The sequence below is a fragment of the Tetrao urogallus genome, assembly GCF_951394365.1.
Source record: "Tetrao urogallus genome assembly, chromosome: 18".
Classification (NCBI taxonomy): domain Eukaryota; kingdom Metazoa; phylum Chordata; class Aves; order Galliformes; family Phasianidae; genus Tetrao; species Tetrao urogallus.
The window spans coordinates 9,050,276-9,060,821 of record NC_136831.1 but is presented as its reverse complement, the minus strand read 5'-3'; positions in this window follow the sequence as shown (position 1 = coordinate 9,060,821).

Here is a 10,546-nt window from a genome sequence, read left to right as displayed (position 1 = left end):
CTGCTTAAGGAAAAGGAGAACAGGATCAATGTTTGTGGTACCAAGAAGAAACAGGGGGGATGCTGACAACCCCACGTGCCCCACTGGGGATCTGTCCCTGCTATGGCTGAGCTGCCCTCAGATCTGCCCCCTCAGCTCCTCTGCCTGGGTGCTGCTGTCTGGAAAAAGCAGAGAAGGGGAGAGCTGCTTGGTCCCAGGCTCTCCTCCAGGGCAAAGACAAAGGGGAGAATCCCTGCTGTGTCCCAGGGGTACTTCTCCCCTCTCAGAGAAGGAAGGAAGGAAATGCGTGGCAAAAGATGCGCTGTGCCCAGCTACCCCTGGAGAACGGGTGGCACCCAACCAAGCCCAGAGCACAAGGATGAGCACCCAGCCTGCTCTTAGGATAAATGACGGGAACCCAGCCTGCATCAAACCCTTCCCAGCCCACAAACAACTCCCAGGGGGTCCTCACCCCTCCCTCCCCCCTTGCACTGCAGGGGGACTGCACCCACCTCTGGGTCCCCCTGAGCAGTGACACAGCCCCCATGAGCTCCCATCCCACCCCACTCATCCCATGCCACAATGACCTCCCACAGGACATCCCCGGATCGTGGGACAGCCCCGGCTGCCTCCTCCCCCCCGTGAGAGCCCCCCTTTGCTGCAGCACATCACGTCTCTCTTTTCTCTCCGCAGCCTTTCAGCTGAGGGGCTTTTTGCTGGCGAAACACAAATCTGGCGGCGGCCACGGCTGCTTTGTGCGGCCGCTAATGCTAAATGACTGCTCCTTTGTGCGGCCGCAATGCCCGGCCCCTGGGCGAGCGCCTGGGAACGGCTCCAGCGTACAATGGGGTGCAGCCGGGAACCACCTCAAAGCAAACATTGACTTAAAAATTGGTGTTAACCAGGCAGGCACGTCAGACGTCTTGGGAAACACAGCCCTGCCGCTGCTGCTTTGTTGGTGGAAGCACAGCTCCACCGGGACGAGTGTTGTAAAGGGGGTTTGGTGCATTGAGAGAGCTGCACCGAGAGGGTGAAGGACCGTGATCAGACGGAGTGTGGTATTTCTACACGGCTCTATCAGCACAGGGAGAAAAGATGGGCACCGGTTTGCTCCAGAGCACCATGATGGGCAGCCAACCTCCTTCACAAGGAGGGCTCCCAACCCGCTCAGTGTGCTGGTAGACACCCAATCTTCTCTACATGGGCACTCTGCTCCAGAGCAGAATGATGGGCAAGAAACCTCCTCCAGAACTTAAGGTTAGGTACCCAACCTGCTCCAAAGCTGAGGAGTAAGCACCCATTCTGCTCCAAAGCATCACAGCCATGCAGCCTGACTGAAAGAACAAGGATGGGCATGCAACCTGCACCAGAGCTCAATGGTGGGCACCCAATCTGCACCACAGTGGGCATGCAACCTGCTCCAGAATTGAGTGGTGAGCACACAACCTGTGCAAGAGCACCATGGTGGACACCCAATCTGCTGCAGAGAGTGATAGCTATGCAAGCAGATCCAGAACTGAACGGTGGGCACCCAACTTGCCGCAGGACACAATGGTGGGCACACACCTGGCTCAAGGGCTCTGTGATGGGCACTCAATCTGCCCAAAGCCTCTGGCTGCTCCCTGCTTGTGGCAGAACAGGGCTGGCAGTTATATGCTTCCATCTCCCTCTGCCTTCAAAAGGGGTTTCAGAGAGCCAAGAGGATCCAGCATCCAAGCAAAGGCAGGAGTTGGATGGGAGGCACCACAGGCAGCATGTGCATCACCCAGGTGCAGGTTGGTACAGGAAATTTGCACAAGCACAAATGGGGACTGGGCTCAGCCTCCAGGAGGGCTGGAGCTCCTCCTACACAGACAGGCTGAGGGAGCTGGGGATGTTCAATATGGAGGAGAGAAGGCTCCGGGGAGACCTCATTGTGGCCTTGCAGTACTTAAAAGAGCTGATAAAGAAGAGAGAGAATGACTTTTTACATGGGCAGATAGTGACAAGAGGGAATGGCTTTAAAGAGGAAGATTTAGGTCAGATGTGATTTGGAAGTTCCTTACTCAGTGGCGGTGAGATCCTGGTACTGCTGGCCAGAGCTGTGCCCATCCCTGATGTACCCAAGGCCATGGGTTGGATCTGGGCAGCCTGAGCTGAGTGGGCCAGGGGGTTGTGAGGTCCCTTCCAATCCAAGCATGCAGTGGGTCTATGCTTGCCAAGCACCTGATGGGACACGGCAGCAGAGGGACCATAGGGATGGTTGTGCCACAGCGAGGTGGACTCGGTGACCACATGCTTATGCAGGACATGTCCCACAAAAGGACCCAGACGTCTCCAAGTGCTGCCACACTGCCGGCAGCAATGGCCTCCAGTAAGGGAGGCACGAGGGCCTCCAACACCACATCACCAATGACAGATTGCCCAGCTAATTGCAGAGGGCAGAGAATGCAGATGGAGCTGAAGCTGGGGTTGATGTGAGGTAGCAGAAATTGGTAGTGGGGCAGGTCAGTCTGACCCTATGGAGGCCTGGGGGTACCTGGTGAGGGCTGTGCCTGAGTCCCAGCAGACAGCTGACAGAGCCTGAGGCAGTGGGATGGGAAGCAGGACAGAATCACAGAATCACAGAATGACCAGGATTGGAAGGGATCTCAAGGATCATGAAGCTCCAACCCCCTGCCACATGCAGGGCCACCAACCTCCACATTTCACAGCAGCCCAGGCTGCCAGGGCCCCATCCAACCTGCCAGTGAACACCTCCAGGGATGGACAAGGCATCCACAGCCTCTCTGGGCAGCTGTTCCAGCTCCTCACCGCTCTCTCTGTGAAGAACTTCCCCCTGACATCCAACCTAAATCTTCCCTCCCTCAACTTCAAACCATTTCCCCTTGTCCTGCTGTTATCTACTTCTTCAAAGAGTTGACTCCCCTCCTGTCTGTAGGCTCCCTTTAGGTACTGAAGGCTGCAATGAGCTCACCCCACAGCCTTCTCTTCTCCATGCTGAACAAGCCCAGCTCCCTCAGCCTGTCCTCACAGGGGAGGTGCTCCAGAACCCTCTTCATCTTCGTGGCTCTCCTCTGGACCCTCTCCAACAGCTCCCTGTCTTTCTTGTACTGGGGATTCCAGACCTGGACACAGTACTGCAGCTGGGGCCTCACAAGGCACAGTGGAGAGGGACAATCACCTCCCTGTCCCTGCTGACCCACTTCCTTGTCTGACGGGGACAATGGCAGGAAGGGAGGCGGGCGGCCCGCTGGGACACGCGGGCCACACTCGGCGTCCGTGATGGACGGGAACACAGCGACAGAGCCCAGGGCCGAACCCTACGGGACCGCGTGCGCATCTCGGGATGTGCCGCTGCTCCAAGCCCGGCACAGGTGGGCGGCCCCGGTTCCTCGGCCTCAAAGACCGGAAGAGGTCGGCACGTCCCTGCCCCGCCCGCGGCCACTTCCGAGTCTAGCAATAGGAAAACCGGGAAACGCAGCAGATCCGCGCCGGTGGGAGCAGCGCACATCCCGGCTCCGACAGCACGCATAGAAGCGGCACGGGGGGCGCGGCCACGCTTCACCCCGCCCTCAGACCCGCCCACGTGACGTCACGACATCGCCCCGCCCACCGTGGTGCCCGGATGAAGCAGTTCCGCCGGCGGCGGGCGATGCTGCGGCAGTGACAGGGGATGCGCTCCGGTGAGCAGCGGCCGCGGCGGGTACCGGGGACAAGGGGGGCCGTGGCGGTCAGCAGCCGGTCCGCTGGGTAATGGACATTGAGCGATGGGCGATAAGCGATGGGCAATGGGCATTGAGGGGCTGCGGCCCCGGCTTCTTCCACCTATTGGCTGCAAAGTGACAACGGGGCAGCTCCCGCCCTGCGGCGCATTCTATTGGTCGGCTGCACGGCCCCTCCGCCTCTCATTGGCGGATGCGCCTGCCTGTCTGTCGGCGGCCCGGCCTGGCTCTGCTCGCGCGGCCACCGCCCTATGCGAGCCGCTACCCCCCCCCCACCCCGGGCTCCTGAGGTAACGGCGCGCGGCCGGCGCCGTCCGTCCGTCTGTCCGTCTGCAGGAGGCCGCGGGGCGGCACGAGGCGGGCGGGAGGGCGGGCGCGGAGAGGGTCGGGCTGCGGGGCTCGGGCGGGGGGAGCGGGGCTGGGGGCCGCGGGCCGCCCGGCGGCTGTGCGCGGGGCTGGGGCGGGCGACGGGAGGGAGGGCGGCGTTGGGCCCCGACGGGAATCGCCGCCCCGCGGCGTCTCGGCGGTCTCGTCCCTCCCGGTGCCGCTGGTCGCTTTCCCTGCCGGCCGCAGACGCAGCTCGTGTTCCTCCGTTCCGTTCTTTTCAGCCCTAGGGTTCGCAGTGCTGAGAGCTGGCACGGCCTGCAGTGCTGGCAGGTACGTGACCGGCGGATGGGGGCTTCAGGCGGTGCCAATTAACGCCCGCCCTTAATGACGCTGGTTGCACGGAGCGTGCTGTCACCTTTCTTCCCTCTCAGAGCCGCGGCTTGGTTTGCTGCTCTGGCAGAGATGCTGTTTGCTGCTGCCGATGCCGGGTCTGTCTGTGCCCGGTATTCCACACTGCAGGTTCTGCCCATCTCCCCCTGTGCTCATCAAGGCTCTGTGCTGCCGTGCCCCATCCCAGCAGGCCCTTCCAGTTTGATGAGTTTGACCCCAATTGCAGCAGACGTGACGTGAGGGATGAGCACACTGACATGAGGCACAGCTCCTGGAGCTGGACTTGCAGCTGAATGACTTCCCATTAAGATCTCCTGCTGACGAGGATGGCTCTCCTCACCCACGCAGCTCATTGTTCTCCACCCCTGCTTGGTGACTCAGGGCTGCTCTGCTCCTTCTGAAACTCAAAACTCGCTTGACTCAGTGAGGAGTGCAGAAGGGGATTTTTTTGTTTTGTGCCCAAGGAAGTGGGCCAGCAGGGACAGGGAGGTGATTGTCCCTCTCTGCTGTGCCTCGTGAGGCCCCAGCTGCAGTACTGTGTCCAGGCCTGGAGTCCCCAGTACAGGAAAGACAGGGAGCTGTTGGAGAGGGTCCAGAGGAGAGCCACGAAGATGAAGAGGGTTCTGGAGCACCTCCCCTGTGAGGACAGGCTGAGGGAGCTGGGCTTGTTCAGCCTGGAGAAGAGAAGGCTGTGGGGTGAGCTCATTGCAGCCTTCAGTACCTAAAGGGAGCCTACAGACAGGAGGGGAGTCAACTCTTTGAAAGGGTAGATAACAGCAGGACAAGGGGAAATGGTTTGAAGTTGAGGGAGGGAAGATTTAGGTTGGATGTCAGGGGGAAGCTCTTCACAGAGAGAGTGGTGGGGTGCTGGAACAGCTGCCCAGAGAGGCTGTGGATGCCTTGTCCATCCCTGGAGGTGTTCACTGGCAGGTTGGATGGGGCCCTGGGCAGCCTGGGCTGCTGTGAAATGTGGAGGTTGGTGGCTCTGCTTGTGGCAGGGGGTTGGAGCTTCACGATCCTTGAGGTCCCTTCCCCAACCGTGGCAATTCTGTGATTCTGTGGTTAACTGAGTGAAATGGAGTGGAAATGCTCCTTGGATATTTAAGCCAATTTCATTTTGCGTTAAAAAAATTCCAGGATCTTGTGGATGGTAGGTGGCCTTGCCAAGGTCAATTTTTGCTTAGAAATGTATTAGCATCTGTAGTAGTAAGAAGTATAGGAAGCTGTTATATTTATTTGTTTGTATTTAAACTTGATGCATCAGACAGTGCACAGACATGCTGGCTGGTAGTGCCAGCTAACTGTGAGAGGTGTGGGTTAAGTGGTGTGGTTGTCTGTTTTGGTTTGTTCTTTAAATTATTAATCTTGGGTCTGCCTTGGAAGAGCTCCTCTGTCCTCACACACCTCAGCCTGGCTGGGCTGTGGTCAAGCTGCAGAACAGATCCCAGATGCTCACCTCTCTGTGCAAAGTTGTTCTGCACGTTTTTGAGAGGTGAAGGTATTTATTGAGAGGAATATGTCACTCCATGTCCTCCTCTCCTTTTGGGGTAAAGCCCTGCTTTCTGTGAGCACATGGGGGCTGTAGGCATGAGATAATCCTCAACTGTGGGAAAAGGGGGGGGGGGCGTAAAGAAAAAAGAGAGAAGAGAATCAAGGCTGTTGGTGGCTGTGTGGTGCCACAAGGAGAGTTGTCACCAGAGGGGTGCCTGGGATGGGACTGCCAAAAGCATGGAAACAAAGTGCTTCTTACTCCCTTGGTCTGTTAGAGTGAACTTTCATCTTGTGATCCGTGTGCTGAAGGGCCCTAAGGCCTGGCTGCCCTGTGACTCGTGGGTGGTGGGTGTTACAAAAGGTTTTCCCCTCCCTGGTACTACTCAATTTGAGGTGATTTAAAGGCAGTTCACGGATCTGAGGAGAAATCTGCATTAAGTGCTTCTCTTTCTAAGTCACTTGTCATTGTGCAGCGTCCAGAAGCATCATAGCCCTCTGGCCATCGCCTTCCCAAGGAATTTTTTCATTGGAATGGTATTAATTGCTGAGAAATGTGGAGGCTCCAGGGATCTGCGTGCTGTCTTTTGTCACAGGCTCTTTGCTATGCTTGTCATAAGCTCTCAGATGAAGTCATTGCTCCCGGGCAGTCGTGCTGCAGTGTTGCAGGGCTTTAAGAGAAAGGTAGCAAGGATTTGAGGTGATAGCTGGGGTGGGCACAGCACGTGGGGCTTTGCAGGTGGCCCCAGATCCTGGCACGTGCCCATGGGCAGGGACCTCCCCTCCATCTCTGCAGGTGCTGGTCCTTGTGCCAACCTCTTCAGGTCTTCGTTTTGAGGATGCTTTGGTGGCGTTGCCTAGGAACAAATAGAGATCTGATTGTGTTGTTTGTGAAAGAAATAAATGATTTTAGTGCTGAATTCTGATGCCTTTGCTAGTTGGGCTGTGCGTGTGGTTGGTTGGGTTTTGCCCCCCGTCAGATACCTTATTTGCTAGGTATGCAAGTCTAGGCCACATGGTACAAAGCATACCTGCTGTATGAGGTTAGTAAGCAGATTCTGCAGGAGACTGTTGAGATAAGGCTGAGCTGTTTGCTCTCGGGTTGTTTTAAGGGCTTTTAGCCTGAACCTGGCACAGAGTTCCTGCAGGTAGGGTTTGCTTACCTTCTGCCTGCTGTGCTGTGCTCACGGGAGGAGCAGGATTCATTATTATGGATAGTGCTGATGCTGCGTGCTCTAAGACTATTTTTTTCCTGGAAGCTCGTAGGCTGCTGTTGCAAGAGGCAAGGAGGCATTTGTTGTGGTTCACCAGAGAACATTCAGTTCAAAAATAGTATTGCAGGAAAAGACAGAGGTTCACTTTCCGAAGCAGCGATGGAAGCAGGCAGCCTTCCAAAACGCGCATGAAAATGCCTCTGGCTCCTATTTCAGGATGAGAAAAACAAGGGCGAGTTGATTGGAGAAATCTAATCCGTGGCTTCTGATTGTTTGTTTGCTTTTGATTGTTTGCTTTCCCTTTGCTAATAAGTGAAAGACAACGCAAATGTGCTCAAATTCACAACCATGCTTTGAATCTTTTGATTAAAAAAATAATAATAAAGTTTATTTTAACGGGCTTGGGGGTTACCTGTCAGGTCTTGTGGGTTGGGGAGGTGAGGAATGGTAGAAACGGGTTTTCTTTAGGCTTTTGTGTCTGTGAAAGGGTGTAAAACGGGCAGAAGCAAATACTGTGGGTTTGGACAGCCTCGTGCTGGCACTGATCCTGCTCTGCATCACAGCTCAGGGTGATGGCAGCGGCCTGGGGCACAGGGAGGACTGCAGCTATGACGTGGCAATTCCCTCTTTAGGGGACTGTGACAGCCAGCATCAGTCGTTACATTGAGAACTGAAGGGCAAATGTGACTTTGGCAGGGTCTCTTTATCCAGTCCCATTGCAGGCAGTTGTTTGCTTAATTCCAAAGGTCAGCTGACCTTTGTGTTACCTGCGGTGGTCAGCAAAACACTGCGGCTGTGGCAGTGCCAGCACTGTGACTTGTCACATTTGAGTAACAGTGCTTGGCCTCTTTTCTTAGTTCTCCATCTTTGCTTCCTGAAGGTATTGGGCAGTCGCAGCTGCGTGTGAGCAGCGCTCAGGATCGCTTTGGATGCAGTGGGTTTGGAGGTGCTTCTGTAGCTCCTGATGTGTCAGCCAGTGGAGCTGGCTTTTGGGAATGGAGCAGGGTGGGTTCTGAGCTGAGGGAGGGCTGGCTGGGAGTCTGAGCTTCTAAGCATCGTGTTGTGTTTCAGGCTTAGTGTTCTGGTGGGACATTTGATCCAAGCCATCACCCAGCCTCCAGTCACATGGGGAGCCAGGGGAGCTTTTTTTAAGGTTCTCTGTTACGCTTTCTGCTTGTGTTTTAATGGCTCAGCTGAGAGGTGGCTCCATGAAAATAACAGTTTGGCCTCGGGTGCAAGGTTTGTTGAAGCACTCGAGGGGAGTGCTGCTTACCTGTTAGCTTAGTCACTTCTGCTGTGTGTTGGATTCAGACTTCAAGTCTTTTAGTATCTGGAAAATACTGAGTGACCCATGTGCCAGGATGCTTTGGGGAGTGGGAAGCCAGATTAGGGTGTTGCGTACAACCAGATAAGTAAGCAAATAAGAACACCAAAACACGATTCAGTGAAGTTTGTAACCCACAAGCTCCAGTTTTTCAGAAGAATCGCAGTGTGTTCCACTTCTAAGTGCGGAGTCTCTCTGTCCCTGTGTAATGGGGGGCTTGAAAGGAGCCGTCGCATTCTGAACATAGCTCTTGTTGTAGAGCTGCTTGGATCTGGAGTTCTGCCCGTGTAACTGAGTTTTCCCAGGGTGCTGCGTGAATGCTGAGCTGTGTTGTAATGAATTCCGAGTGGGCATCGGCATGAGCCTGCTCTCCTTTTCCCTGGAAGACGCTGCTGCATTGTCTTGTCTGTTCCTGAAAGCCCCAGTGTTGTCTGTCAAAGGCCTGATTCTGCAAGTGCCACGTATGCAGAGGAGCTCCTGAATGGGAAGGGCTTGCGCTGGGCTCAGCTCTCACACAATGCCCGAGGCAATGCGCTACAGCACAGTGCTTTGTGTCCGACTGCTGGCATCCCGTGGGCACCACCGTCCCACTGTCAGATGTTGGGAGTTGTGTGTTAGGTTCTGTTAACGCCGCGGAGCTGCTTTTTGCTGGGCGTTTGAATAGGTCTGGTTTTCTGTACCATGAGTGGGAGGAATGGGCAAAGGCTGGCAGAAGGGAGAGGTGCAGGTTGGGAGTTGACTGTGTCTCTTAAAGCAGTCTTATGGCTCGGAGCCACTGTGTATAGTGTGAGTGTGCTCTCCTCTTTCTCTTGTCCTCCAGGCACGGGGGAGAAATGATAAAAGTTTGTTTGCACAAATGCTTAGCTAGCATGTTGGCACGAGCTTCTGATGGGGGTGTTTCTGTAGTGCAGTTGGCAGATCAAAACCCAGTGCTGGCAGCATTGGGTGCGATGGAAAGCATGGAGTGTGGGAAGCTGTGAGCTGTTGCTGCATAGCGAGATGGATGAGGCTGGGGACTGGCTGTGGCAGGTCGGCTCCCTCCCACGAGGAGACCTGGGGGCTGCTTTGGAGGAAGAGTGATTGCTGCTGCTTGCAGGGCTCCTGGGGCATTGGTACAAGGGAGTGCCTTGTGCAAGCAGACAGGAAGGAGTCGTGGACCCAGGCACACGTTATCGTGCTGCTTCTAGGAAATGATGTAAGGTACTTCCTCGTACTGACTTTTCTCTGAATTCAGCCGGTGGGTGGTTCCCTGGTTGTTTACCTTTAGGCACAGCTGTGGGAGCTGACCCTGTTCAATGATATGCTTCGTTTAACGAGGGGAAAATGTGCTTCTGGCTGACCCGAGAGTGCCAGCTGAGAGCCACGAGACTGAAGAGTTATGAAGTGGTTTCAGTGTGATTGCTGGGGACTGATGTTATGGACACATGCAGCAGTAACTGACTGCTCACCTCTTCCTCAACCCACAAATCTGCATAGCAATTCAGGAGCTGGCCTGAGCCACAGCAGATATCTGCCTGCCTTAATGCATCAGGCTGTGAGACAGTGGCAGCTCAGGAGGTGATTCACGGGCTCTGCATGCACTGCAGACACAGGACTTGATTCATTCCTGCTTGTCATTAAACTGCCTTGGTAACAGGTGCAGTAACTGAGGCACATACACCCAAAGTAACTTGCATCTAATGAGGAACAGCAGGACTGAAAATACCTGTGCTGGGAGGAATGGTAGTGCCTCCCATGTTTTATTCTCTCAGTTCAGGGCCGTGTAGGAAAGGAGGCACGGTCAGTTGGCTCAGGCAGCATGAAGGCCTGGTGCATGGCAGACTGCTGCTGCAGCACAGCTGTGAGTTAGGTAAACAGGGAGAGAGTTGAGGCTTTTTGGATGTACTGAGCACCCTGTGGGTAAGGTTGGTTCTGTGCCCTGTGTTGTGGCAGCTGCAGAGCAGTGTGCCAGTTCAGCCCTGCCTTTGGGTGAGCCAAGCACCAGCCTCTGGGATGGGCTGCTGTGCCTGCTGATGGGAGCTCTGCCGTTGTTTTGTGCCACTTCTGGGTGTCTCACATGTGGGTCACTGAGATGCAGGACGTGTCAGTGTGACACTTTCAGGCCTGGAGGGACAGCATTG